The following is a 25,307-nucleotide window of genomic DNA, read 5'->3' as shown; positions in this document are numbered from 1 at the left end:
ATGAAAATTTTCTTCACTATCATTCTTATAACATCTGACCTGCTACTGCTCAATGTGAAACATGTCATTTGTTCACTTACAAAATACAATTTCTTCTCTAAATATGGAAATAAATGTTATTTTTAATATCTATTAGCTTTTAATTATAAAATAACTTATTACAGCAAACAACTGATTAAAAATCTGGAGCAGATTCAAATAATCTTCTTGTTTTATAAGAAATTGGTAGCAATGTATCATATATTTCATTTATAGTAAACAAATAAATTGTAGTATCATATCTAACTACCTTTTTCCATAAATCATCTTAACTGAGTACAGTTAAATAAATCACTTAAACCAACATTTCCATCACCAGTTCACCAAAGCACAGCTATTCTTTCCAGGACTTCACTGTTTACATGACTTCACTAGCAACTTGATAATGCTGCCAAGGTTTGGTATTGCATGATTAATGCATGATAAACTGCAATCATGTTTTGATGTAGCTAATATTCACTTCCAGATTATTTACTTTAAATGTAAATAAATATTTCCATAATTACTATGTGCAAGTTTAGCAAAAATGCTGATAGATTTGACTTCTGGATAGATAGTATATTGATTATTACTAAAGTCTTTTTCGAGTATTATGCTTAAGTTATGTTGTGAAAGGGCATTTATTTATATGTAGTATTTGTAATACAGGCACTTTATGGTAACATGGCAAGAAAAATCACTGAAAAGTGATTTTGATAAGTGTGACACCTGCAGATGATAATTGGTCAAAATGTTAGAAATAATGATTTTTGTGTATATAGTTTTTCAAATTATAAATATTCACTTGAAAAGCTTCAAAAATTCTTTATTTAAAATGGGAATATGCAGGTTTATTCAACATTGCACACAATGCTCTTTGCTAAATTTGTATTTTAAATGTTGGGTAATGCAAGTTTGGTCAACCATGTTACAACTATCTTTATCTATGTACCCACTATACAATTATTAAAGTCAATTGCAAAAAATTGGTTGCTCATCCTGTTTTACTGGGTAGTGTTTTTAAATGACCATTTGGTGTATTTCTGATAAACCAGAGAACTGATGGTCACAAACACACTCCTTCGGTTATTGAATCTGTCAGCCAAGATAAAAAAAATCTCAGCCTACTATATTAGTGCACTATGTGGTACTTGGAGGTTCTCGATAAACTGACCATATTTTCTGCATTTTTTCATGACTAAGTCATGCTGCTTAATTGCGGACATATGAAAATTCAGTGTTGTGCGACATATAATTGTATTTTTAAACAAAATCACTTAGTGTGTACCTCAGATTTTGGGGCATTTGATTGTCAAGATGACCATAAATATCTTCTAGTGTGAGAACAGTTTAGGTTGTGGTTTCATAACATAGTGGTTAGCATATCTGCTTTACACGGAGAAAGTCCTGAGTTCTATCCCAAGTGAACCCATATTTATTAAAAAATCCAGTAAACTGTGATCTTGATAAGAGTACTTACAGTAGATAATAATTGGTCAAGATGTTAGAAATAAAGAATTTTGTATATTTGTTTTCTTCAAATTAAAAATAATCACTTAAAAAACTTTGCAAAATGCTTACTTTAAAATGGATTTACACATATATTTATCATTGCAGTCATTGCTTTTTAATAAAGATTAATATTAAATGTTTAATTATGCAAGGTTGGTCAACCAGGCTATAACTTTCTTTAGCTAGGTGTACCACTATTAAGTATTGGGTCAATTTGCCAAAAATATGGTGCTGTGTTTTTTTTTAAATTATATATAATGAAAGAACAATCACTTTGACGTTTCACCGATAATCCGGAACAGTTTACCAAAAATCACTACGACTGTCAGGACAACCAAAAAATTGAACAGTTTGCTATTGTATTGCATATTGGTTTCATAGTGTAGTGGTTATCACCTCTGCTTTACACGCAGAAGGTCCTGGGTTCAATCCCCTGTGGAACCATAATTTTGCACTAATTTATGATTTATGACCATTTTCTTCACTATCATTCTTATAACATCTGACCTGCTACTGCTCAATGTGAAACATGTCATTTGTTCACTTACAAGATTCTATTTCTTCTCTAAATATGGAAATAAATGTTATTTTTAATATATATTAGCTTTTAATTATAAAATAACTTATTACAGCAAACAACTGATTAAAAATCTGGAGCAGATTCAAATAGTCTTCTTGTTTTATAAGAAATTGGTAGCAATGAATCATATATTTCATTTATAGTAAACAAATAAATTGTAGTATCATATCTAACTACCTTTTTCCATAAATCATCTTAACTGAGTACAGTTAAATAAATCACTTAAACCAACATTTCCATCACCAGTTCACCAAAGCACAGCTATTCTTTCCAGGACTTCACTGTTCACATGACTTCACTAGCAACTTGATAATGCTGCCAAGGTTTGGTATTGCATGATTAATGCATGATAAACTGCAATCATGTTTTGATGTAGCTAATATTCACTTCCAGATTATTTACTTTAAATGTAAATAAATATTTCCATAATTACTATGTGCAAGTTTAGCAAAAATGCTGATAGATTTGACTTCTGGATAGATAGCATATTGATTATTACTAAAGTCTTTTTCGAGTATTATGCTTAAGTTATGTTGTGAAAGGGCATTTATTTATATGTAGTATTTGTAATACAGGCACTTTATGGTAACATGGCAAGAAAAATCACTGAAAAGTGATTTTGATAAGTGTGACACCTGCAGATGATAATTGGTCAAAATGTTAGAAATAATGATTTTTGTGTATATAGTTTTTCAAATTATAAATATTCACTTGAAAAGCTTCAAAAATTCTTTATTTAAAACGGGAATATGCAGGTTTATTCAACATTGCACACAATGCTCTTTGCTAAATTTGTATTTTAAATGTTGGGTAATGCAAGTTTGGTCAACCATGTTACAACTATCTTTATCTATGTACCCACTATACAATTATTAAAGTCAATTGCAAAAAATTGGTTGCTCATCCTGTTTTACTGGGTAGTGTTTTTAAATGACCATTTGGTGTATTTCTGATAAACCAGAGAACTGATGGTCACAAACACACTCCTTCGGTTATTGAATCGGTCAGCCAAGATAAAAAAAATCTCAGCCTACTATATTAGTGCACTATGTGGTACTTGGAGGTTCTCGATAAACTGACCATATTGTCTGCATTTTTTCATGACTAAGTCATGCTGCTTAATTGCGGACATATGAAAATTCAGTGTTGTGCGACATATAATTGGATTTTTAAACAAAATCACTTAGTGTGTACCTCAGATTTTGGGGCATTTGATTGTCAAGATGACCATAAATATCTTCTAGTGTGAGTACAGTTTATGTTGTGGTTTCATAACATAGTGGTTAGCATATCTGCTTTACACGGAGAAAGTCCTGAGTTCAATCCCAAGTGACCCCATATTTATTAAAAAATCCAGTAAACTGTGATCTTGATAAGAGTACTTACAGTAGATAATAATTGGTCAAGATGTTAGAAATAAAGAATTTTGTATATTTGTTTTCTTCAAATTAAAAATAATCACTTAAAAAATTTTGCAAAATGCTTACTTTAAAATGGATATACACATTTATTTATCATTGCAGTCATTGCTTTTTAATAAAGATTAATATTAAATGTTTAATTATGCAAGGTTGGTCAACCAGGCTATAAATTTCTTTAGCTAGGTGTACCACTATTAAGTATTGGGTCAACTTGCCAAAAATATGGTGCTCTGTTTTTTTTAAATTATATAATGAAAGAACAATCACTTTGACGTTTCACCGATAATCCGGAACAGTTTACAAAAAATCACTACGACTGTCAGGACAACAAAAAAATTGAACAGTTTGTTATTGTATTGCATATTGGTTTCATAGTGTAGTGGTTATCCCATCTGCTTTACACGCAGAAGGTCCTGGGTTCAATCGCCAGTGGAACCATATCTTTGCACTAATTTATGATTTATGAAAATTTTCTTCACTATCATTCTTATAACATCTGACCTGCTACTGCTCAATGTGAAACATGTCATTTGTTCACTTACAAAATTCAATTTCTTCTCTAAATATGGAAATAAATGTTATTTTTAATATCTATTAGCTTTTAATTATAAAATAACTTATTACAGCAAACAACTGATTAAAAATCTGGAGCAGATTCAAATAATCTTCTTGTTTTATAAGAAATTGGTAGCAATGTATCATATATTTCATTTATAGTAAACAAATAAATTGTAGTATCATATCTAACTACCTTTTTCCATAAATCATCTTAACTGAGTACAGTTAAATAAATCACTTAAACCAACATTTCCATCACCAGTTCACCAAAGCACAGCTATTCTTTCCAGGACTTCACTGTTTACATGACTTCACTAGCAACTTGATAATGCTGCCAAGGTTTGGTATTGCATGATTAATGCATGATAAACTGCAATCATGTTTTGATGTAGCTAATATTCACTTCCAGATTATTTACTTTAAATGTAAATAAATATTTCCATAATTACTATGTGCAAGTTTAGCAAAAATGCTGATAGATTTGACTTCTGGATAGATAGTATATTGATTATTACTAAAGTCTTTTTCGAGTATTATGCTTAAGTTATGTTGTGAAAGGGCATTTATTTATATGTAGTATTTGTAATACAGGCACTTTATGGTAACATGGCAAGAAAAGTCACTGAAAAGTGATTTTGATAAGTGTGACACCTGCAGATGATAATTGGTCAAAATGTTAGAAATAATGATTTTTGTGTATATAGTTTTTCAAATTATAAATATTCACTTGAAAAGCTTCAAAAATTCTTTATTTAAAATGGGAATATGCAGGTTTATTCAACATTGCACACAATGCTCTTTGCTAAATTTGTATTTTAAATGTTGGGTAATGCAAGTTTGGTCAACCATGTTACAACTATCTTTATCTATGTACCCACTATACAATTATTAAAGTCAATTGCAAAAAATTGGTTGCTCATCCTGTTTTACTGGGTAGTGTTTTTAAATGACCATTTGGTGTATTTCTGATAAACCAGAGAACTGATGGTCACAAACACACTCCTTCGGTTATTGAATCTGTCAGCCAAGATAAAAAAAATCTCAGCCTACTATATTAGTGCACTATGTGGTACTTGGAGGTTCTCGATAAACTGACCATATTTTCTGCATTTTTTCATGACTAAGTCATGCTGCTTAATTGCGGACATATGAAAATTCAGTGTTGTGCGACATATAATTGTATTTTTAAACAAAATCACTTAGTGTGTACCTCAGATTTTGGGGCATTTGATTGTCAAGATGACCATAAATATCTTCTAGTGTGAGAACAGTTTAGGTTGTGGTTTCATAACATAGTGGTTAGCATATCTGCTTTACACGGAGAAAGTCCTGAGTTCAATCCCAAGTGAACCCATATTTATTAAAAAATCCAGTAAACTGTGATCTTGATAAGAGTACTTACAGTAGATAATAATTGGTCAAGATGTTAGAAATAAAGAATTTTGTATATTTGTTTTCTTCAAATTAAAAATAATCACTTAAAAAACTTTGCAAAATGCTTACTTTAAAATGGATATACACATATATTTATCATTGCAGTCATTGCTTTTTAATAAAGATTAATATTAAATGTTTAATTATGCAAGGTTGGTCAACCAGGCTATAACTTTCTTTAGCTAGGTGTACCACTATTAAGTATTGGGTCAATTTGCCAAAAATATGGTGCTGTGTTTTTTTTTAAATTATATATAATGAAAGAACAATCACTTTGACGTTTCACCGATAATCCGGAACAGTTTACCAAAAATCACTACGACTGTCAGGACAACCAAAAAATTGAACAGTTTGCTATTGTATTGCATATTGGTTTCATAGTGTAGTGGTTATCACCTCTGCTTTACACGCAGAAGGTCCTGGGTTCAATCCCCTGTGGAACCATAATTTTGCACTAATTTATGATTTATGACCATTTTCTTCACTATCATTCTTATAACATCTGACCTGCTACTGCTCAATGTGAAACATGTCATTTGTTCACTTACAAGATTCTATTTCTTCTCTAAATATGGAAATAAATGTTATTTTTAATATATATTAGCTTTTAATTATAAAATAACTTATTACAGCAAACAACTGATTAAAAATCTGGAGCAGATTCAAATAGTCTTCTTGTTTTATAAGAAATTGGTAGCAATGAATCATATATTTCATTTATAGTAAACAAATAAATTGTAGTATCATATCTAACTACCTTTTTCCATAAATCATCTTAACTGAGTACAGTTAAATAAATCACTTAAACCAACATTTCCATCACCAGTTCACCAAAGCACAGCTATTCTTTCCAGGACTTCACTGTTCACATGACTTCACTAGCAACTTGATAATGCTGCCAAGGTTTGGTATTGCATGATTAATGCATGATAAACTGCAATCATGTTTTGATGTAGCTAATATTCACTTCCAGATTATTTACTTTAAATGTAAATAAATATTTCCATAATTACTATGTGCAAGTTTAGCAAAAATGCTGATAGATTTGACTTCTGGATAGATAGCATATTGATTATTACTAAAGTCTTTTTCGAGTATTATGCTTAAGTTATGTTGTGAAAGGGCATTTATTTATATGTAGTATTTGTAATACAGGCACTTTATGGTAACATGGCAAGAAAAATCACTGAAAAGTGATTTTGATAAGTGTGACACCTGCAGATGATAATTGGTCAAAATGTTAGAAATAATGATTTTTGTGTATATAGTTTTTCAAATTATAAATATTCACTTGAAAAGCTTCAAAAATTCTTTATTTAAAACGGGAATATGCAGGTTTATTCAACATTGCACACAATGCTCTTTGCTAAATTTGTATTTTAAATGTTGGGTAATGCAAGTTTGGTCAACCATGTTACAACTATCTTTATCTATGTACCCACTATACAATTATTAAAGTCAATTGCAAAAAATTGGTTGCTCATCCTGTTTTACTGGGTAGTGTTTTTAAATGACCATTTGGTGTATTTCTGATAAACCAGAGAACTGATGGTCACAAACACACTCCTTCGGTTATTGAATCGGTCAGCCAAGATAAAAAAAATCTCAGCCTACTATATTAGTGCACTATGTGGTACTTGGAGGTTCTCGATAAACTGACCATATTGTCTGCATTTTTTCATGACTAAGTCATGCTGCTTAATTGCGGACATATGAAAATTCAGTGTTGTGCGACATATAATTGGATTTTTAAACAAAATCACTTAGTGTGTACCTCAGATTTTGGGGCATTTGATTGTCAAGATGACCATAAATATCTTCTAGTGTGAGTACAGTTTATGTTGTGGTTTCATAACATAGTGGTTAGCATATCTGCTTTACACGGAGAAAGTCCTGAGTTCAATCCCAAGTGACCCCATATTTATTAAAAAATCCAGTAAACTGTGATCTTGATAAGAGTACTTACAGTAGATAATAATTGGTCAAGATGTTAGAAATAAAGAATTTTGTATATTTGTTTTCTTCAAATTAAAAATAATCACTTAAAAATTTTTGCAAAATGCTTACTTTAAAATGGATATACACATTTATTTATCATTGCAGTCATTGCTTTTTAATAAAGATTAATATTAAATGTTTAATTATGCAAGGTTGGTCAACCAGGCTATAAATTTCTTTAGCTAGGTGTACCACTATTAAGTATTGGGTCAACTTGCCAAAAATATGGTGCTCTGTTTTTTTTAAATTATATAATGAAAGAACAATCACTTTGACGTTTCACCGATAATCCGGAACAGTTTACCAAAAATCACTACGACTGTCAGGACAACAAAAAAATTGAACAGTTTGTTATTGTATTGCATATTGGTTTCATAGTGTAGTGGTTATCCCATCTGCTTTACACGCAGAAGGTCCTGGGTTCAATCCCCAGTGGAACCATATTTTTGCACTAATTTATGATTTATGAAAATTTTCTTCACTATCATTCTTATAACATCTGACCTGCTACTGCTCAATGTGAAACATGTCATTTGTTCACTTACAAAATTCAATTTCTTCTCTAAATATGGAAATAAATGTTATTTTTAATATCTATTAGCTTTTAATTATAAAATAACTTATTACAGCAAACAACTGATTAAAAATCTGGAGCAGATTCAAATAATCTTCTTGTTTTATAAGAAATTGGTAGCAATGTATCATATATTTCATTTATAGTAAACAAATAAATTGTAGTATCATATCTAACTACCTTTTTCCATAAATCATCTTAACTGAGTACAGTTAAATAAATCACTTAAACCAACATTTCCATCACCAGTTCACCAAAGCACAGCTATTCTTTCCAGGACTTCACTGTTTACATGACTTCACTAGCAACTTGATAATGCTGCCAAGGTTTGGTATTGCATGATTAATGCATGATAAACTGCAATCATGTTTTGATGTAGCTAATATTCACTTCCAGATTATTTACTTTAAATGTAAATAAATATTTCCATAATTACTATGTGCAAGTTTAGCAAAAATGCTGATAGATTTGACTTCTGGATAGATAGTATATTGATTATTACTAAAGTCTTTTTCGAGTATTATGCTTAAGTTATGTTGTGAAAGGGCATTTATTTATATGTAGTATTTGTAATACAGGCACTTTATGGTAACATGGCAAGAAAAATCACTGAAAAGTGATTTTGATAAGTGTGACACCTGCAGATGATAATTGGTCAAAATGTTAGAAATAATGATTTTTGTGTATATAGTTTTTCAAATTATAAATATTCACTTGAAAAGCTTCAAAAATTCTTTATTTAAAATGGGAATATGCAGGTTTATTCAACATTGCACACAATGCTCTTTGCTAAATTTGTATTTTAAATGTTGGGTAATGCAAGTTTGGTCAACCATGTTACAACTATCTTTATCTATGTACCCACTATACAATTATTAAAGTCAATTGCAAAAAATTGGTTGCTCATCCTGTTTTACTGGGTAGTGTTTTTAAATGACCATTTGGTGTATTTCTGATAAACCAGAGAACTGATGGTCACAAACACACTCCTTCGGTTATTGAATCTGTCAGCCAAGATAAAAAAAATCTCAGCCTACTATATTAGTGCACTATGTGGTACTTGGAGGTTCTCGATAAACTGACCATATTTTCTGCATTTTTTCATGACTAAGTCATGCTGCTTAATTGCGGACATATGAAAATTCAGTGTTGTGCGACATATAATTGTATTTTTAAACAAAATCACTTAGTGTGTACCTCAGATTTTGGGGCATTTGATTGTCAAGATGACCATAAATATCTTCTAGTGTGAGAACAGTTTAGGTTGTGGTTTCATAACATAGTGGTTAGCATATCTGCTTTACACGGAGAAAGTCCTGAGTTCAATCCCAAGTGAACCCATATTTATTAAAAAATCCAGTAAACTGTGATCTTGATAAGAGTACTTACAGTAGATAATAATTGGTCAAGATGTTAGAAATAAAGAATTTTGTATATTTGTTTTCTTCAAATTAAAAATAATCACTTAAAAAACTTTGCAAAATGCTTACTTTAAAATGGATATACACATATATTTATCATTGCAGTCATTGCTTTTTAATAAAGATTAATATTAAATGTTTAATTATGCAAGGTTGGTCAACCAGGCTATAACTTTCTTTAGCTAGGTGTACCACTATTAAGTATTGGGTCAATTTGCCAAAAATATGGTGCTGTGTTTTTTTTTAAATTATATATAATGAAAGAACAATCACTTTGACGTTTCACCGATAATCCGGAACAGTTTACCAAAAATCACTACGACTGTCAGGACAACCAAAAAATTGAACAGTTTGCTATTGTATTGCATATTGGTTTCATAGTGTAGTGGTTATCACCTCTGCTTTACACGCAGAAGGTCCTGGGTTCAATCCCCTGTGGAACCATAATTTTGCACTAATTTATGATTTATGACCATTTTCTTCACTATCATTCTTATAACATCTGACCTGCTACTGCTCAATGTGAAACATGTCATTTGTTCACTTACAAGATTCTATTTCTTCTCTAAATATGGAAATAAATGTTATTTTTAATATATATTAGCTTTTAATTATAAAATAACTTATTACAGCAAACAACTGATTAAAAATCTGGAGCAGATTCAAATAGTCTTCTTGTTTTATAAGAAATTGGTAGCAATGAATCATATATTTCATTTATAGTAAACAAATAAATTGTAGTATCATATCTAACTACCTTTTTCCATAAATCATCTTAACTGAGTACAGTTAAATAAATCACTTAAACCAACATTTCCATCACCAGTTCACCAAAGCACAGCTATTCTTTCCAGGACTTCACTGTTCACATGACTTCACTAGCAACTTGATAATGCTGCCAAGGTTTGGTATTGCATGATTAATGCATGATAAACTGCAATCATGTTTTGATGTAGCTAATATTCACTTCCAGATTATTTACTTTAAATGTAAATAAATATTTCCATAATTACTATGTGCAAGTTTAGCAAAAATGCTGATAGATTTGACTTCTGGATAGATAGCATATTGATTATTACTAAAGTCTTTTTCGAGTATTATGCTTAAGTTATGTTGTGAAAGGGCATTTATTTATATGTAGTATTTGTAATACAGGCACTTTATGGTAACATGGCAAGAAAAATCACTGAAAAGTGATTTTGATAAGTGTGACACCTGCAGATGATAATTGGTCAAAATGTTAGAAATAATGATTTTTGTGTATATAGTTTTTCAAATTATAAATATTCACTTGAAAAGCTTCAAAAATTCTTTATTTAAAACGGGAATATGCAGGTTTATTCAACATTGCACACAATGCTCTTTGCTAAATTTGTATTTTAAATGTTGGGTAATGCAAGTTTGGTCAACCATGTTACAACTATCTTTATCTATGTACCCACTATACAATTATTAAAGTCAATTGCAAAAAATTGGTTGCTCATCCTGTTTTACTGGGTAGTGTTTTTAAATGACCATTTGGTGTATTTCTGATAAACCAGAGAACTGATGGTCACAAACACACTCCTTCGGTTATTGAATCGGTCAGCCAAGATAAAAAAAATCTCAGCCTACTATATTAGTGCACTATGTGGTACTTGGAGGTTCTCGATAAACTGACCATATTGTCTGCATTTTTTCATGACTAAGTCATGCTGCTTAATTGCGGACATATGAAAATTCAGTGTTGTGCGACATATAATTGGATTTTTAAACAAAATCACTTAGTGTGTACCTCAGATTTTGGGGCATTTGATTGTCAAGATGACCATAAATATCTTCTAGTGTGAGTACAGTTTATGTTGTGGTTTCATAACATAGTGGTTAGCATATCTGCTTTACACGGAGAAAGTCCTGAGTTCAATCCCAAGTGACCCCATATTTATTAAAAAATCCAGTAAACTGTGATCTTGATAAGAGTACTTACAGTAGATAATAATTGGTCAAGATGTTAGAAATAAAGAATTTTGTATATTTGTTTTCTTCAAATTAAAAATAATCACTTAAAAAATTTTGCAAAATGCTTACTTTAAAATGGATATACACATTTATTTATCATTGCAGTCATTGCTTTTTAATAAAGATTAATATTAAATGTTTAATTATGCAAGGTTGGTCAACCAGGCTATAAATTTCTTTAGCTAGGTGTACCACTATTAAGTATTGGGTCAACTTGCCAAAAATATGGTGCTCTGTTTTTTTTAAATTATATAATGAAAGAACAATCACTTTGACGTTTCACCGATAATCCGGAACAGTTTACAAAAAATCACTACGACTGTCAGGACAACAAAAAAATTGAACAGTTTGTTATTGTATTGCATATTGGTTTCATAGTGTAGTGGTTATCCCATCTGCTTTACACGCAGAAGGTCCTGGGTTCAATCCCCAGTGGAACCATATTTTTGCACTAATTTATGATTTATGAAAATTTTCTTCACTATCATTCTTATAACATCTGACCTGCTACTGCTCAATGTGAAACATGTCATTTGTTCACTTACAAAATTCAATTTCTTCTCTAAATATGGAAATAAATGTTATTTTTAATATCTATTAGCTTTTAATTATAAAATAACTTATTACAGCAAACAACTGATTAAAAATCTGGAGCAGATTCAAATAATCTTCTTGTTTTATAAGAAATTGGTAGCAATGTATCATATATTTCATTTATAGTAAACAAATAAATTGTAGTATCATATCTAACTACCTTTTTCCATAAATCATCTTAACTGAGTACAGTTAAATAAATCACTTAAACCAACATTTCCATCACCAGTTCACCAAAGCACAGCTATTCTTTCCAGGACTTCACTGTTTACATGACTTCACTAGCAACTTGATAATGCTGCCAAGGTTTGGTATTGCATGATTAATGCATGATAAACTGCAATCATGTTTTGATGTAGCTAATATTCACTTCCAGATTATTTACTTTAAATGTAAATAAATATTTCCATAATTACTATGTGCAAGTTTAGCAAAAATGCTGATAGATTTGACTTCTGGATAGATAGTATATTGATTATTACTAAAGTCTTTTTCGAGTATTATGCTTAAGTTATGTTGTGAAAGGGCATTTATTTATATGTAGTATTTGTAATACAGGCACTTTATGGTAACATGGCAAGAAAAATCACTGAAAAGTGATTTTGATAAGTGTGACACCTGCAGATGATAATTGGTCAAAATGTTAGAAATAATGATTTTTGTGTATATAGTTTTTCAAATTATAAATATTCACTTGAAAAGCTTCAAAAATTCTTTATTTAAAATGGGAATATGCAGGTTTATTCAACATTGCACACAATGCTCTTTGCTAAATTTGTATTTTAAATGTTGGGTAATGCAAGTTTGGTCAACCATGTTACAACTATCTTTATCTATGTACCCACTATACAATTATTAAAGTCAATTGCAAAAAATTGGTTGCTCATCCTGTTTTACTGGGTAGTGTTTTTAAATGACCATTTGGTGTATTTCTGATAAACCAGAGAACTGATGGTCACAAACACACTCCTTCGGTTATTGAATCTGTCAGCCAAGATAAAAAAAATCTCAGCCTACTATATTAGTGCACTATGTGGTACTTGGAGGTTCTCGATAAACTGACCATATTTTCTGCATTTTTTCATGACTAAGTCATGCTGCTTAATTGCGGACATATGAAAATTCAGTGTTGTGCGACATATAATTGTATTTTTAAACAAAATCACTTAGTGTGTACCTCAGATTTTGGGGCATTTGATTGTCAAGATGACCATAAATATCTTCTAGTGTGAGAACAGTTTAGGTTGTGGTTTCATAACATAGTGGTTAGCATATCTGCTTTACACGGAGAAAGTCCTGAGTTCAATCCCAAGTGAACCCATATTTATTAAAAAATCCAGTAAACTGTGATCTTGATAAGAGTACTTACAGTAGATAATAATTGGTCAAGATGTTAGAAATAAAGAATTTTGTATATTTGTTTTCTTCAAATTAAAAATAATCACTTAAAAAACTTTGCAAAATGCTTACTTTAAAATGGATATACACATATATTTATCATTGCAGTCATTGCTTTTTAATAAAGATTAATATTAAATGTTTAATTATGCAAGGTTGGTCAACCAGGCTATAACTTTCTTTAGCTAGGTGTACCACTATTAAGTATTGGGTCAATTTGCCAAAAATATGGTGCTGTGTTTTTTTTTAAATTATATATAATGAAAGAACAATCACTTTGACGTTTCACCGATAATCCGGAACAGTTTACCAAAAATCACTACGACTGTCAGGACAACCAAAAAATTGAACAGTTTGCTATTGTATTGCATATTGGTTTCATAGTGTAGTGGTTATCACCTCTGCTTTACACGCAGAAGGTCCTGGGTTCAATCCCCTGTGGAACCATAATTTTGCACTAATTTATGATTTATGACCATTTTCTTCACTATCATTCTTATAACATCTGACCTGCTACTGCTCAATGTGAAACATGTCATTTGTTCACTTACAAGATTCTATTTCTTCTCTAAATATGGAAATAAATGTTATTTTTAATATATATTAGCTTTTAATTATAAAATAACTTATTACAGCAAACAACTGATTAAAAATCTGGAGCAGATTCAAATAGTCTTCTTGTTTTATAAGAAATTGGTAGCAATGAATCATATATTTCATTTATAGTAAACAAATAAATTGTAGTATCATATCTAACTACCTTTTTCCATAAATCATCTTAACTGAGTACAGTTAAATAAATCACTTAAACCAACATTTCCATCACCAGTTCACCAAAGCACAGCTATTCTTTCCAGGACTTCACTGTTCACATGACTTCACTAGCAACTTGATAATGCTGCCAAGGTTTGGTATTGCATGATTAATGCATGATAAACTGCAATCATGTTTTGATGTAGCTAATATTCACTTCCAGATTATTTACTTTAAATGTAAATAAATATTTCCATAATTACTATGTGCAAGTTTAGCAAAAATGCTGATAGATTTGACTTCTGGATAGATAGCATATTGATTATTACTAAAGTCTTTTTCGAGTATTATGCTTAAGTTATGTTGTGAAAGGGCATTTATTTATATGTAGTATTTGTAATACAGGCACTTTATGGTAACATGGCAAGAAAAATCACTGAAAAGTGATTTTGATAAGTGTGACACCTGCAGATGATAATTGGTCAAAATGTTAGAAATAATGATTTTTGTGTATATAGTTTTTCAAATTATAAATATTCACTTGAAAAGCTTCAAAAATTCTTTATTTAAAACGGGAATATGCAGGTTTATTCAACATTGCACACAATGCTCTTTGCTAAATTTGTATTTTAAATGTTGGGTAATGCAAGTTTGGTCAACCATGTTACAACTATCTTTATCTATGTACCCACTATACAATTATTAAAGTCAATTGCAAAAAATTGGTTGCTCATCCTGTTTTACTGGGTAGTGTTTTTAAATGACCATTTGGTGTATTTCTGATAAACCAGAGAACTGATGGTCACAAACACACTCCTTCGGTTATTGAATCGGTCAGCCAAGATAAAAAAAATCTCAGCCTACTATATTAGTGCACTATGTGGTACTTGGAGGTTCTCGATAAACTGACCATATTGTCTGCATTTTTTCATGACTAAGTCATGCTGCTTAATTGCGGACATATGAAAATTCAGTGTTGTGCGACATATAATTGGATTTTTAAACAAAATCACTTAGTGTGTACCTCAGATTTTGGGGCATTTGATTGTCAAGATGACCATAAATATCTTCTAGTGTGAGTACAGTTTATGTTGTGGTTTCATAACATAGTGGTTAGCATATCTGCTTTACACGGAGAAAGTCCTGAGTTCAATCCCAAGTGACCCCATATTTATTAAAAAATCCAGTAAACTGTGATCTTGATAAGAGTACTTACAGTAGATAATAATTGGTCAAGATGTTAGAAATAAAGAATTTTGTATATTTGTTTTCTTCAAATTAAAAATAATCACTTAAAAAATTTTGCAAAATGCTTACTTTAAAATGGATATACACATTTATTTATCATTGCAGTCATTGCTTTTTAATAAAGATTAATATTAAATGTTTAATTATGCAAGGTTGGTCAACCAGGCTATAAATTTCTTTAGCTAGGTGTACCACTATTAAGTATTGGGTCAACTTGCCAAAAATATGGTGCTCTGTTTTTTTTAAATTATATAATGAAAGAACAATCACTTTGACGTTTCACCGATAATCCGGAACAGTTTACAAAAAATCACTACGACTGTCAGGACAACAAAAAAATTGAACAGTTTGTTATTGTATTGCATATTGGTTTCATAGTGTAGTGGTTATCCCATCTGCTTTACACGCAGAAGGTCCTGGGTTCAATCCCCAGTGGAACCATATTTTTGCACTAATTTATGATTTATGAAAATTTTCTTCACTATCATTCTTATAACATCTGACCTGCTACTGCTCAATGTGAAACATGTCATTTGTTCACTTACAAAATTCAATTTCTTCTCTAAATATGGAAATAAATGTTATTTTTAATATCTATTAGCTTTTAATTATAAAATAACTTATTACAGCAAACAACTGATTAAAAATCTGGAGCAGATTCAAATAATCTTCTTGTTTTATAAGAAATTGGTAGCAATGTATCATATATTTCATTTATAGTAAACAAATAAATTGTAGTATCATATCTAACTACCTTTTTCCATAAATCATCTTAACTGAGTACAGTTAAATAAATCACTTAAACCAACATTTCCATCACCAGTTCACCAAAGCACAGCTATTCTTTCCAGGACTTCACTGTTTACATGACTTCACTAGCAACTTGATAATGCTGCCAAGGTTTGGTATTGCATGATTAATGCATGATAAACTGCAATCATGTTTTGATGTAGCTAATATTCACTTCCAGATTATTTACTTTAAATGTAAATAAATATTTCCATAATTACTATGTGCAAGTTTAGCAAAAATGCTGATAGATTTGACTTCTGGATAGATAGTATATTGATTATTACTAAAGTCTTTTTCGAGTATTATGCTTAAGTTATGTTGTGAAAGGGCATTTATTTATATGTAGTATTTGTAATACAGGCACTTTATGGTAACATGGCAAGAAAAATCACTGAAAAGTGATTTTGATAAGTGTGACACCTGCAGATGATAATTGGTCAAAATGTTAGAAATAATGATTTTTGTGTATATAGTTTTTCAAATTATAAATATTCACTTGAAAAGCTTCAAAAATTCTTTATTTAAAATGGGAATATGCAGGTTTATTCAACATTGCACACAATGCTCTTTGCTAAATTTGTATTTTAAATGTTGGGTAATGCAAGTTTGGTCAACCATGTTACAACTATCTTTATCTATGTACCCACTATACAATTATTAAAGTCAATTGCAAAAAATTGGTTGCTCATCCTGTTTTACTGGGTAGTGTTTTTAAATGACCATTTGGTGTATTTCTGATAAACCAGAGAACTGATGGTCACAAACACACTCCTTCGGTTATTGAATCTGTCAGCCAAGATAAAAAAAATCTCAGCCTACTATATTAGTGCACTATGTGGTACTTGGAGGTTCTCGATAAACTGACCATATTTTCTGCATTTTTTCATGACTAAGTCATGCTGCTTAATTGCGGACATATGAAAATTCAGTGTTGTGCGACATATAATTGTATTTTTAAACAAAATCACTTAGTGTGTACCTCAGATTTTGGGGCATTTGATTGTCAAGATGACCATAAATATCTTCTAGTGTGAGAACAGTTTAGGTTGTGGTTTCATAACATAGTGGTTAGCATATCTGCTTTACACGGAGAAAGTCCTGAGTTCAATCCCAAGTGAACCCATATTTATTAAAAAATCCAGTAAACTGTGATCTTGATAAGAGTACTTACAGTAGATAATAATTGGTCAAGATGTTAGAAATAAAGAATTTTGTATATTTGTTTTCTTCAAATTAAAAATAATCACTTAAAAAACTTTGCAAAATGCTTACTTTAAAATGGATATACACATATATTTATCATTGCAGTCATTGCTTTTTAATAAAGATTAATATTAAATGTTTAATTATGCAAGGTTGGTCAACCAGGCTATAACTTTCTTTAGCTAGGTGTACCACTATTAAGTATTGGGTCAATTTGCCAAAAATATGGTGCTGTGTTTTTTTTTAAATTATATATAATGAAAGAACAATCACTTTGACGTTTCACCGATAATCCGGAACAGTTTACCAAAAATCACTACGACTGTCAGGACAACCAAAAAATTGAACAGTTTGCTATTGTATTGCATATTGGTTTCATAGTGTAGTGGTTATCACCTCTGCTTTACACGCAGAAGGTCCTGGGTTCAATCCCCTGTGGAACCATAATTTTGCACTAATTTATGATTTATGACCATTTTCTTCACTATCATTCTTATAACATCTGACCTGCTACTGCTCAATGTGAAACATGTCATTTGTTCACTTACAAGATTCTATTTCTTCTCTAAATATGGAAATAAATGTTATTTTTAATATATATTAGCTTTTAATTATAAAATAACTTATTACAGCAAACAACTGATTAAAAATCTGGAGCAGATTCAAATAGTCTTCTTGTTTTATAAGAAATTGGTTGCAATGAATCATATATTTCATTTATAGTAAACAAATAAATTGTAGTATCATATCTAACTACCTTTTTCCATAAATCATCTTAACTGAGTACAGTTAAATAAATCACTTAAACCAACATTTCCATCACCAGTTCACCAAAGCACAGCTATTCTTTCCAGGACTTCACTGTTCACATGACTTCACTAGCAACTTGATAATGCTGCCAAGGTTTGGTATTGCATGATTAATGCATGATAAACTGCAATCATGTTTTGATGTAGCTAATATTCACTTCCAGATTATTTACTTTAAATGTAAATAAATATTTCCATAATTACTATGTGCAAGTTTAGCAAAAATGCTGATAGATTTGACTTCTGGATAGATAGCATATTGATTATTACTAAAGTCTTTTTCGAGTATTATGCTTAAGTTATGTTGTGAAAGGGCATTTATTTATATGTAGTATTTGTAATACAGGCACTTTATGGTAACATGGCAAGAAAAATCACTGAAAAGTGATTTTGATAAGTGTGACACCTGCAGATGATAATTGGTCAAAATGTTAGAAATAATGATTTTTGTGTATATAGTTTTTCAAATTATAAATATTCACTTGAAAAGCTTCAAAAATTCTTTATTTAAAATGGGAATATGCAGGTTTATTCAACATTGCACACATTGCTCTTTGCTAAATTTTTATTTTAAATGTTGGGTAATGCAAGTTTCGTCAACCATGTTACAACTGTCTTTATCTATGTACCCACTATACAATTATTAAAGTCAATTTTGAAAAAAATTGGTTGCTCATCCTGTTTTACTGGGTAGTGTTTTTAAATGACCATTTGGTGTATTTCCGATAAACCAGAGAACTGATGGTCACAAACACACTCCTTCAGTTATTGAATCGGTCAGCCAAGATAAAAAAATCTCAGCCTACTATATTAGTGCACTATGTGGTACTTGGAGGTTCTCGATAAACTGACCATATTGTCTGCATTTTATTGTCTGCATTTTTTCATGACTAAGTCATGCTGCTTAATTGCGGACATATGAAAATTCAGTATTGTGCGACATATAATTGGATTTTTAAACAAAATCACTTAGTGTGTACCTCAGATTTTGGGGCATTTGATTGTCAAGATGACCATAAATATCTTCTAGTGTGAGAACAGTTTATGTTGTGGTTTCATAGCATAGTGGTTAGCATATCTGCTTTACACGGAGAAAGTCCTGAGTTCAATCCCAAGTGAACCCATATTTATTAAAAAATCCAGTAAACTGTGATCTTGATAAGAGTACTTACAGTAGATAATAATTGGTCAAGATGTTAGAAATAAAGAATTTTGTATATTTGTTTTCTTCAAATTAAAAATAATCACTTAAAAAACTTTGAGAAATGCTTACTTTAAAATGGATATACACATTTATTTATCATTGCAGTCATTGCTTTTTAATAAAGATTAATATTAAATGTTTAATTATGCAAGGTTGGTCAACCAGGCTATAAATTTCTTTAGCTAGGTTTACCACTATTAAGTATTGGGTCAATTTGCCAAAAATATGGTGCTCTGTTTTTTTAAAATTATATATAATGAAAGAACAATCACTTTGACGTTTCACCGATAATCCGAAACAGTTTACCAAAAATCACTACGACTGTCAGGACAACCAAAAAATTGAACAGTTTGTTATTGCATTGCATATTGGTTTCATAGTGTAGTGGTTATCACATCTTCTTTACACGCAGAAGGTCCTGGGTTCAATCCCCAGTGGATCCATATTTTTGCACTAATTTATGATTTATGAAAATTTTCTTCACTATCATTCTTATAACATCTGACCTGCTACTGCTCAATGTGAAACATGTCATTTGTTCACTTACAAAATTAAATTTCTTCTCTAAATATGGAAATAAATGTTATTTTTAATATCTATTAGCTTTTAATTATAAAATAACTTATTACAGCAAACAACTGATTAAAAATCTGGAGCAGATTCAAATAATCTTCTTGTTTTATAAGAAATTGGTAGCAATGTATCATATATTTCATTTATAGTAAACAAATAAATTGTAGTTTCATATCTAACTACCTTTTTCCATAAATCATCTTAACTGAGTACAGTTAAATAAATCACTTAAACCATCATTTCCATCACCAGTTCACCAAAGCACAGCTATTCTTTCCAGGACTTCACTGTTCACATGACTTCACTAGCAACTTGATAATGCTGCCAAGGTTTGGTATTGCATGATTAATGCATGATAAACTGCAATCATGTTTTGATGTAGCTAATATTCACTTCCAGATTATTTACTTTAAATGTAAATAAATATTTCCATAATTACTATGTGCAAGTTTATCAAAAATGCTGATAGATTTGACTTCTGGATAGATAGTATATTGATTATTACTAAAGTCTTTTTCGAGTATTATGCTTAAGTTATGTTGTGAAAGGGCATTTATTTATTTGTAGTATTTGTAATACAGGCACTTTATGGTAACATGGCAAGAAAAATCACTGAAAAGTGATTTTGATAAGTGTGACACCTGCAGATGATAATTGGTCAAAATGTTAGAAATAATGATTTTTGTGTATATAGTTTTTCAAATTATAAATATTCACTTGAAAAGCTTCAAAAATTATTTATTTAAAATGGGAATATGCAGGTTTATTCAACATTGCACACATTGCTCTTTGCTAAATTTGTATTTTAAATGTTGGGTAATGCAAGTTTGGTCAACCATGTTACAACTATCTTTATCTATGTACCCACTATACAATTATTAAAGTCAATTGCAAAAAATTGGTTGCTCATCCTGTTTTACTGGGTAGTGTTTTTAAATGACCATTTGGTGTATTTCCGATAAACCAGAGAACTGATGGTCACAAACACACTCCTTCGGTTATTGAATCGGTCAGCCAAGATAAAAAAAATCTCAGCCTACAATATTAGTGCACTATGTGGTACTTGGAGGTTCTCGATAAACTGACCATATTTTCTGCATTTTTTCATGACTAAGTCATGCTGCTTAATTGCGGACATATGAAAATTCAGTGTTGTGCGACATATAATTGGATTTTTAAACAAAATCACTTAGTGTGTACCTCAGATTTTGGGGCATTTGATTGTCAAGATGACAATAAATATCTTCTAGTGTGAGAACAGTTTATGTTGTGGTTTCATAACATAGTGGTTAGCATATCTGCTTTACATGGAGAAAGTCCTGAGTTCAATCCCAAGTGAACCCATATTCATTAAAAAATCCAGTAAACTGTGATCTTGATAAGAGTACTTACAGTAGATAATAATTGGTCAAGATGTTAGAAATAAGGAATTTTGTATATTTGTTTTCTTCAAATTAAAAATAATCATTTAAAAAACTTTGCAAAATGCTTACTTTAAAATGGATATACACATTTATTTATCATTGCAGTCATTGCTTTTTAATAAAGATTAATATTAAATGTTTAATTATGCAAGGTTGGTCAACCAGGCTATAACTTTCTTTAGCTAGGTGTACCACTATTAAGTATTGGGTCAATTTGCCAAAAATATGGTGCTCTGTTTTTTTTAAATTATATATAATGAAAGAACAATCACTTTGACGTTTCACCGATAATCCGGAACAGTTTACCAAAAATCACTACGACTGTCAGGACAACCAAAAAATTTAACAGTTTGTTATTGTATTGCATATTGGTTTCATAGTGTAGTGGTTATCACATCTGCTTTACACGCAGAAGGTCCTGGGTTCAATCCCCAGTGGAACCATATTTTTGCACTAATTTATGATTTATGAAAATTTTCTTCACTATCATTCTTAGAACATCTGACCTGCTACTGCTCAATGTGAAACATGTCATTTGTTCACTTACAAAATTCAATTTCTTCTCTAAATATGGAAATAAATTTTATTTTTAATATCTATTAGCTTTTAATTATAAAATAACTTATTACAGCAAACAACTGATTAAAAATCTGGAGCAGATTCAAATAATCTTCTTGTTTTATAAGAAATTGGTAGCAATGTATCATATATTTCATTTATAGTAAACAAATAAATTGTAGTATCATATCTAACTACCTTTTTCCATAAATCATCTTAACTGAGTACAGTTAAATAAATCACTTAAACCAACATTTCCATCACCAGTTCACCAAAGCACAGCTATTCTTTCCAGGACTTCACTGTTTACATGACTTCACTAGCAACTTGATAATGCTGCTAAGGTTTGGTATTGCATGATTAATGCATGATAAACTGCAATCATGTTTTGATGTAGCTAATATTCACTTCCAGATTATTTACTTTAAATGTAAATAAATATTTCCATAATTACTATGTGCAAGTTTAGCAAAAATGCTGATAGATTTGACTTCTGGATAGATACTGTAGTATATTGATTATTACTAAAGTCTTTTTTGAGTATTATGCTTAAGTTATGTTGTGAAAGGGCATTTATTTATATGTAGTATTTGTAATACAGGCACTTTATGGTAACATGGCAAGAAAAATCACTGAAAAGTGATTTTGATAAGTGTGACACCTGCAGATGATAATTGGTCAAAATGTTAGAAATAATGATTTTTGTGTATATAGTTTTTCAAATTATAAATATTCACTTGAAAAGCTTCAAAAATTCTTTATTTAAAATGGGAATATGCAGGTTTATTCAACATTGCACACATTGCTCTTTGCTAAATTTGTATTTTAAATGTTGGGTAATGCAAGTTTGGTCAACCATGTTGCAACTATCTTTATCTATGTACCCACTATACAATTATTAAAGTCAATTGCAAAAAATTGGTTGCTCATCCTGTTTTACTGGGTAGTGTTTTTAAATGACCATTTGGTGTATTTCCGATAAACCAGAGAACTGATGGTCACAAACACCCTCCTTCGGTTATTGAATCGGTCAGCCAAGATAAAAAAAATCTCAGCCTACTATATTAGTGCACTATGTGGTACTTGGAGGTTCTCGATAAACTGACCATATTTTCTGCATTTTTTCATGACTAAGTCATGCTGCTTAATTGTGGACATATGAAAATTCAGTGTTGTGCGACATATAATTGGATTTTTAAACAAAATCACTTAGTGTGTACCTCAGATTTTGGGGCATTTGATTGTCAAGATGACCATAAATATCTTCTAGTGTGAGTACAGTTTATGTTGTGGTTTCATAACATAGTGGTTAGCATATCTGCTTTACACTGAGAAAGTCCTGAGTTCAATCCCAAGTGACCCCATATTTATTAAAAAATCCAGTAAACTGTGATCTTGATAAGAGTACTTACAGTAGATAATAATTGGTCAAGATGTTAGAAATAAAGAATTTTGTATATTTGTTTTCTTCAAATTAAAAATAATCACTTAAAAATTTTTGCAAAATGCTTACTTTAAAATGGATATACACATTTATTTATCATTGCAGTCATTGCTTTTTAATAAAGATTAATATTAAATGTTTAATTATGCAAGGTTGGTCAACCAGGCTATAACTTTCTTTAGCTAGGTGTACCACTATTAAGTATTGGGTCAATTTGCCAAAAATATGGTGCTCTGTTTTTTTAAAATTATATATAATGAAAGAACAATCACTTTGACGTTTCACCGATAATCCGGAACAGTTTACCAAAAATCACTACGACTGTCAGGACAACCAAAAAATTGAACAGTTTGTTATTGTATTGCATATTGGTTTCATAGTGTAGTGGTTACACATCTGCTTTACACGCAGAAGGTCCTGGGTTCAATCCCCAGTGGAACCATATTTTTGCACTAATTTATGATTTATGAAAATTTTCTTCACTATCATTCTTATAACATCTGACCTGCTACTGCTCAATGTGAAACATGTCATTTGTTCACTTACAAAATTCAATTTCTTCTCTAAATATGGAAATAAATTTTATTTTTAATATCTATTAGCTTTTAATTATAAAATAACTTATTACAGCAAACAACTGATTAAAAATCTGGAGCAGATTCAAATAATCTTCTTGTTTTATAAGAAATTGGTAGCAATGTATCATATATTTCATTTATAGTAAACAAATAAATTGTAGTATCATATCTAACTACCTTTTTCCATAAATCATCTTAACTGAGTACAGTTAAATAAATCACTTAAACCAACATTTCCATCACCAGTTCACCAAAGCACAGCTATTCTTTCCAGGGCTTCACTGTTCACATGACTTCACTAGCAACTTGATAATGCTGCGAAGGTTTGGTATTGCATGATTAATGCATGATAAACTGCAATCATGTTTTGATGTAGCTAATATTCACTTCCAGATTATTTACTTTAAATGTAAATAAATATTTCCATAATTACTATGTGCAAGTTTAGCAAAAATGCTGATAGATTTGACTTCTGGATAGATAGTATATTGATTATTACTAAAGTCTTTTTCGAGTATTATGCTTAAGTTATGTTGTGAAAGGGCATTTATTTATATGTAGTATTTGTAATACAGGCACTTTATGGTAACATGGCAAGAAAAATCACTGAAAAGTGATTTTGATAAGTGTGACACCTGCAGATGATAACTGGTCAAAATGTTAGAAATAATGATTTTTGTGTATATAGTTTTTCAAATTATAAATATTCACTTGAAAAGCTTCAAAAATTCTTTATTTAAAATGGGAATATGCAGGTTTATTCAACATTGCACACATTGCTCTTTGCTACATTTGTATTTTAAATGTTGGGTAATGCAAGTTTGGTCAACCATGTTACAACTATCTTTATCTATGTACCCACTATACAATTATTAAAGTCAATTGCAAAAAATTGGTTGCTCATCCTGTTTTACTGGGTAGTGTTTTTAAATGACCATTTGGTGTATTTCCAATAAACCAGAGAACTGATGGTCACAAACACACTCCTTCGGTTATTGAATCGGTCAGCCAAGATAAAAAAAATCTCAGCCTACTATATTAGTGCACTATGTGGTACTTGGAGGTTCTCGATAAACTGACCATATTTTCTGCATTTTTTCATGACTAAGTCATGCTGCTTAATTGCGGACATATGAAAATTCAGTGTTGTGCGACATATAATTGGATTTTTAAACAAAATCACTTAGTGTGTACCTCAGATTTTGGGGCATTTGA

The 25,307-nt window shown here is 30.3% G+C and overlaps 12 non-coding genes across 12 annotated transcripts; all 12 read left to right on the top strand.

Annotated features, from left to right (window-relative positions):
* Nucleotides 1-1,901: 1,901 nt before the first annotated feature.
* Nucleotides 1,902-1,974, top strand: TRNAV-UAC (transfer RNA valine (anticodon UAC)). The gene has a single exon. It is a non-coding gene; the product is annotated as a tRNA-Val (tRNA).
* A 1,922-nt stretch (nucleotides 1,975-3,896) lies between these two features.
* TRNAV-UAC (transfer RNA valine (anticodon UAC)) lies at nucleotides 3,897-3,969 on the top strand. The gene has a single exon. It is a non-coding gene; the product is annotated as a tRNA-Val (tRNA).
* A 1,925-nt stretch (nucleotides 3,970-5,894) lies between these two features.
* TRNAV-UAC (transfer RNA valine (anticodon UAC)) lies at nucleotides 5,895-5,967 on the top strand. Its single transcript has one exon. It is a non-coding gene; the product is annotated as a tRNA-Val (tRNA).
* A 1,922-nt stretch (nucleotides 5,968-7,889) lies between these two features.
* On the top strand, nucleotides 7,890-7,962 carry TRNAV-UAC (transfer RNA valine (anticodon UAC)). Its single transcript has one exon. It is a non-coding gene; the product is annotated as a tRNA-Val (tRNA).
* A 1,925-nt stretch (nucleotides 7,963-9,887) lies between these two features.
* On the top strand, nucleotides 9,888-9,960 carry TRNAV-UAC (transfer RNA valine (anticodon UAC)). Its single transcript has one exon. It is a non-coding gene; the product is annotated as a tRNA-Val (tRNA).
* A 1,922-nt stretch (nucleotides 9,961-11,882) lies between these two features.
* Nucleotides 11,883-11,955, top strand: TRNAV-UAC (transfer RNA valine (anticodon UAC)). Its single transcript has one exon. It is a non-coding gene; the product is annotated as a tRNA-Val (tRNA).
* A 1,925-nt stretch (nucleotides 11,956-13,880) lies between these two features.
* On the top strand, nucleotides 13,881-13,953 carry TRNAV-UAC (transfer RNA valine (anticodon UAC)). Its single transcript has one exon. It is a non-coding gene; the product is annotated as a tRNA-Val (tRNA).
* A 1,922-nt stretch (nucleotides 13,954-15,875) lies between these two features.
* TRNAV-UAC (transfer RNA valine (anticodon UAC)) lies at nucleotides 15,876-15,948 on the top strand. The gene has a single exon. It is a non-coding gene; the product is annotated as a tRNA-Val (tRNA).
* Nucleotides 15,949-17,873: 1,925 nt separating this feature from the next.
* TRNAV-UAC (transfer RNA valine (anticodon UAC)) lies at nucleotides 17,874-17,946 on the top strand. The gene has a single exon. It is a non-coding gene; the product is annotated as a tRNA-Val (tRNA).
* Nucleotides 17,947-19,885: 1,939 nt separating this feature from the next.
* On the top strand, nucleotides 19,886-19,958 carry TRNAV-UAC (transfer RNA valine (anticodon UAC)). Its single transcript has one exon. It is a non-coding gene; the product is annotated as a tRNA-Val (tRNA).
* Nucleotides 19,959-21,882: 1,924 nt separating this feature from the next.
* On the top strand, nucleotides 21,883-21,955 carry TRNAV-UAC (transfer RNA valine (anticodon UAC)). The gene has a single exon. It is a non-coding gene; the product is annotated as a tRNA-Val (tRNA).
* Nucleotides 21,956-23,884: 1,929 nt separating this feature from the next.
* On the top strand, nucleotides 23,885-23,956 carry TRNAV-UAC (transfer RNA valine (anticodon UAC)). Its single transcript has one exon. It is a non-coding gene; the product is annotated as a tRNA-Val (tRNA).
* Nucleotides 23,957-25,307: the final 1,351 nt, after the last annotated feature.

This window comes from Pseudophryne corroboree, chromosome 11 (genome assembly GCF_028390025.1).
Source record: "Pseudophryne corroboree isolate aPseCor3 chromosome 11, aPseCor3.hap2, whole genome shotgun sequence".
NCBI lineage: Eukaryota > Metazoa > Chordata > Amphibia > Anura > Myobatrachidae > Pseudophryne > Pseudophryne corroboree.
This window is presented reverse-complemented; position numbering and strand designations above follow the sequence as displayed.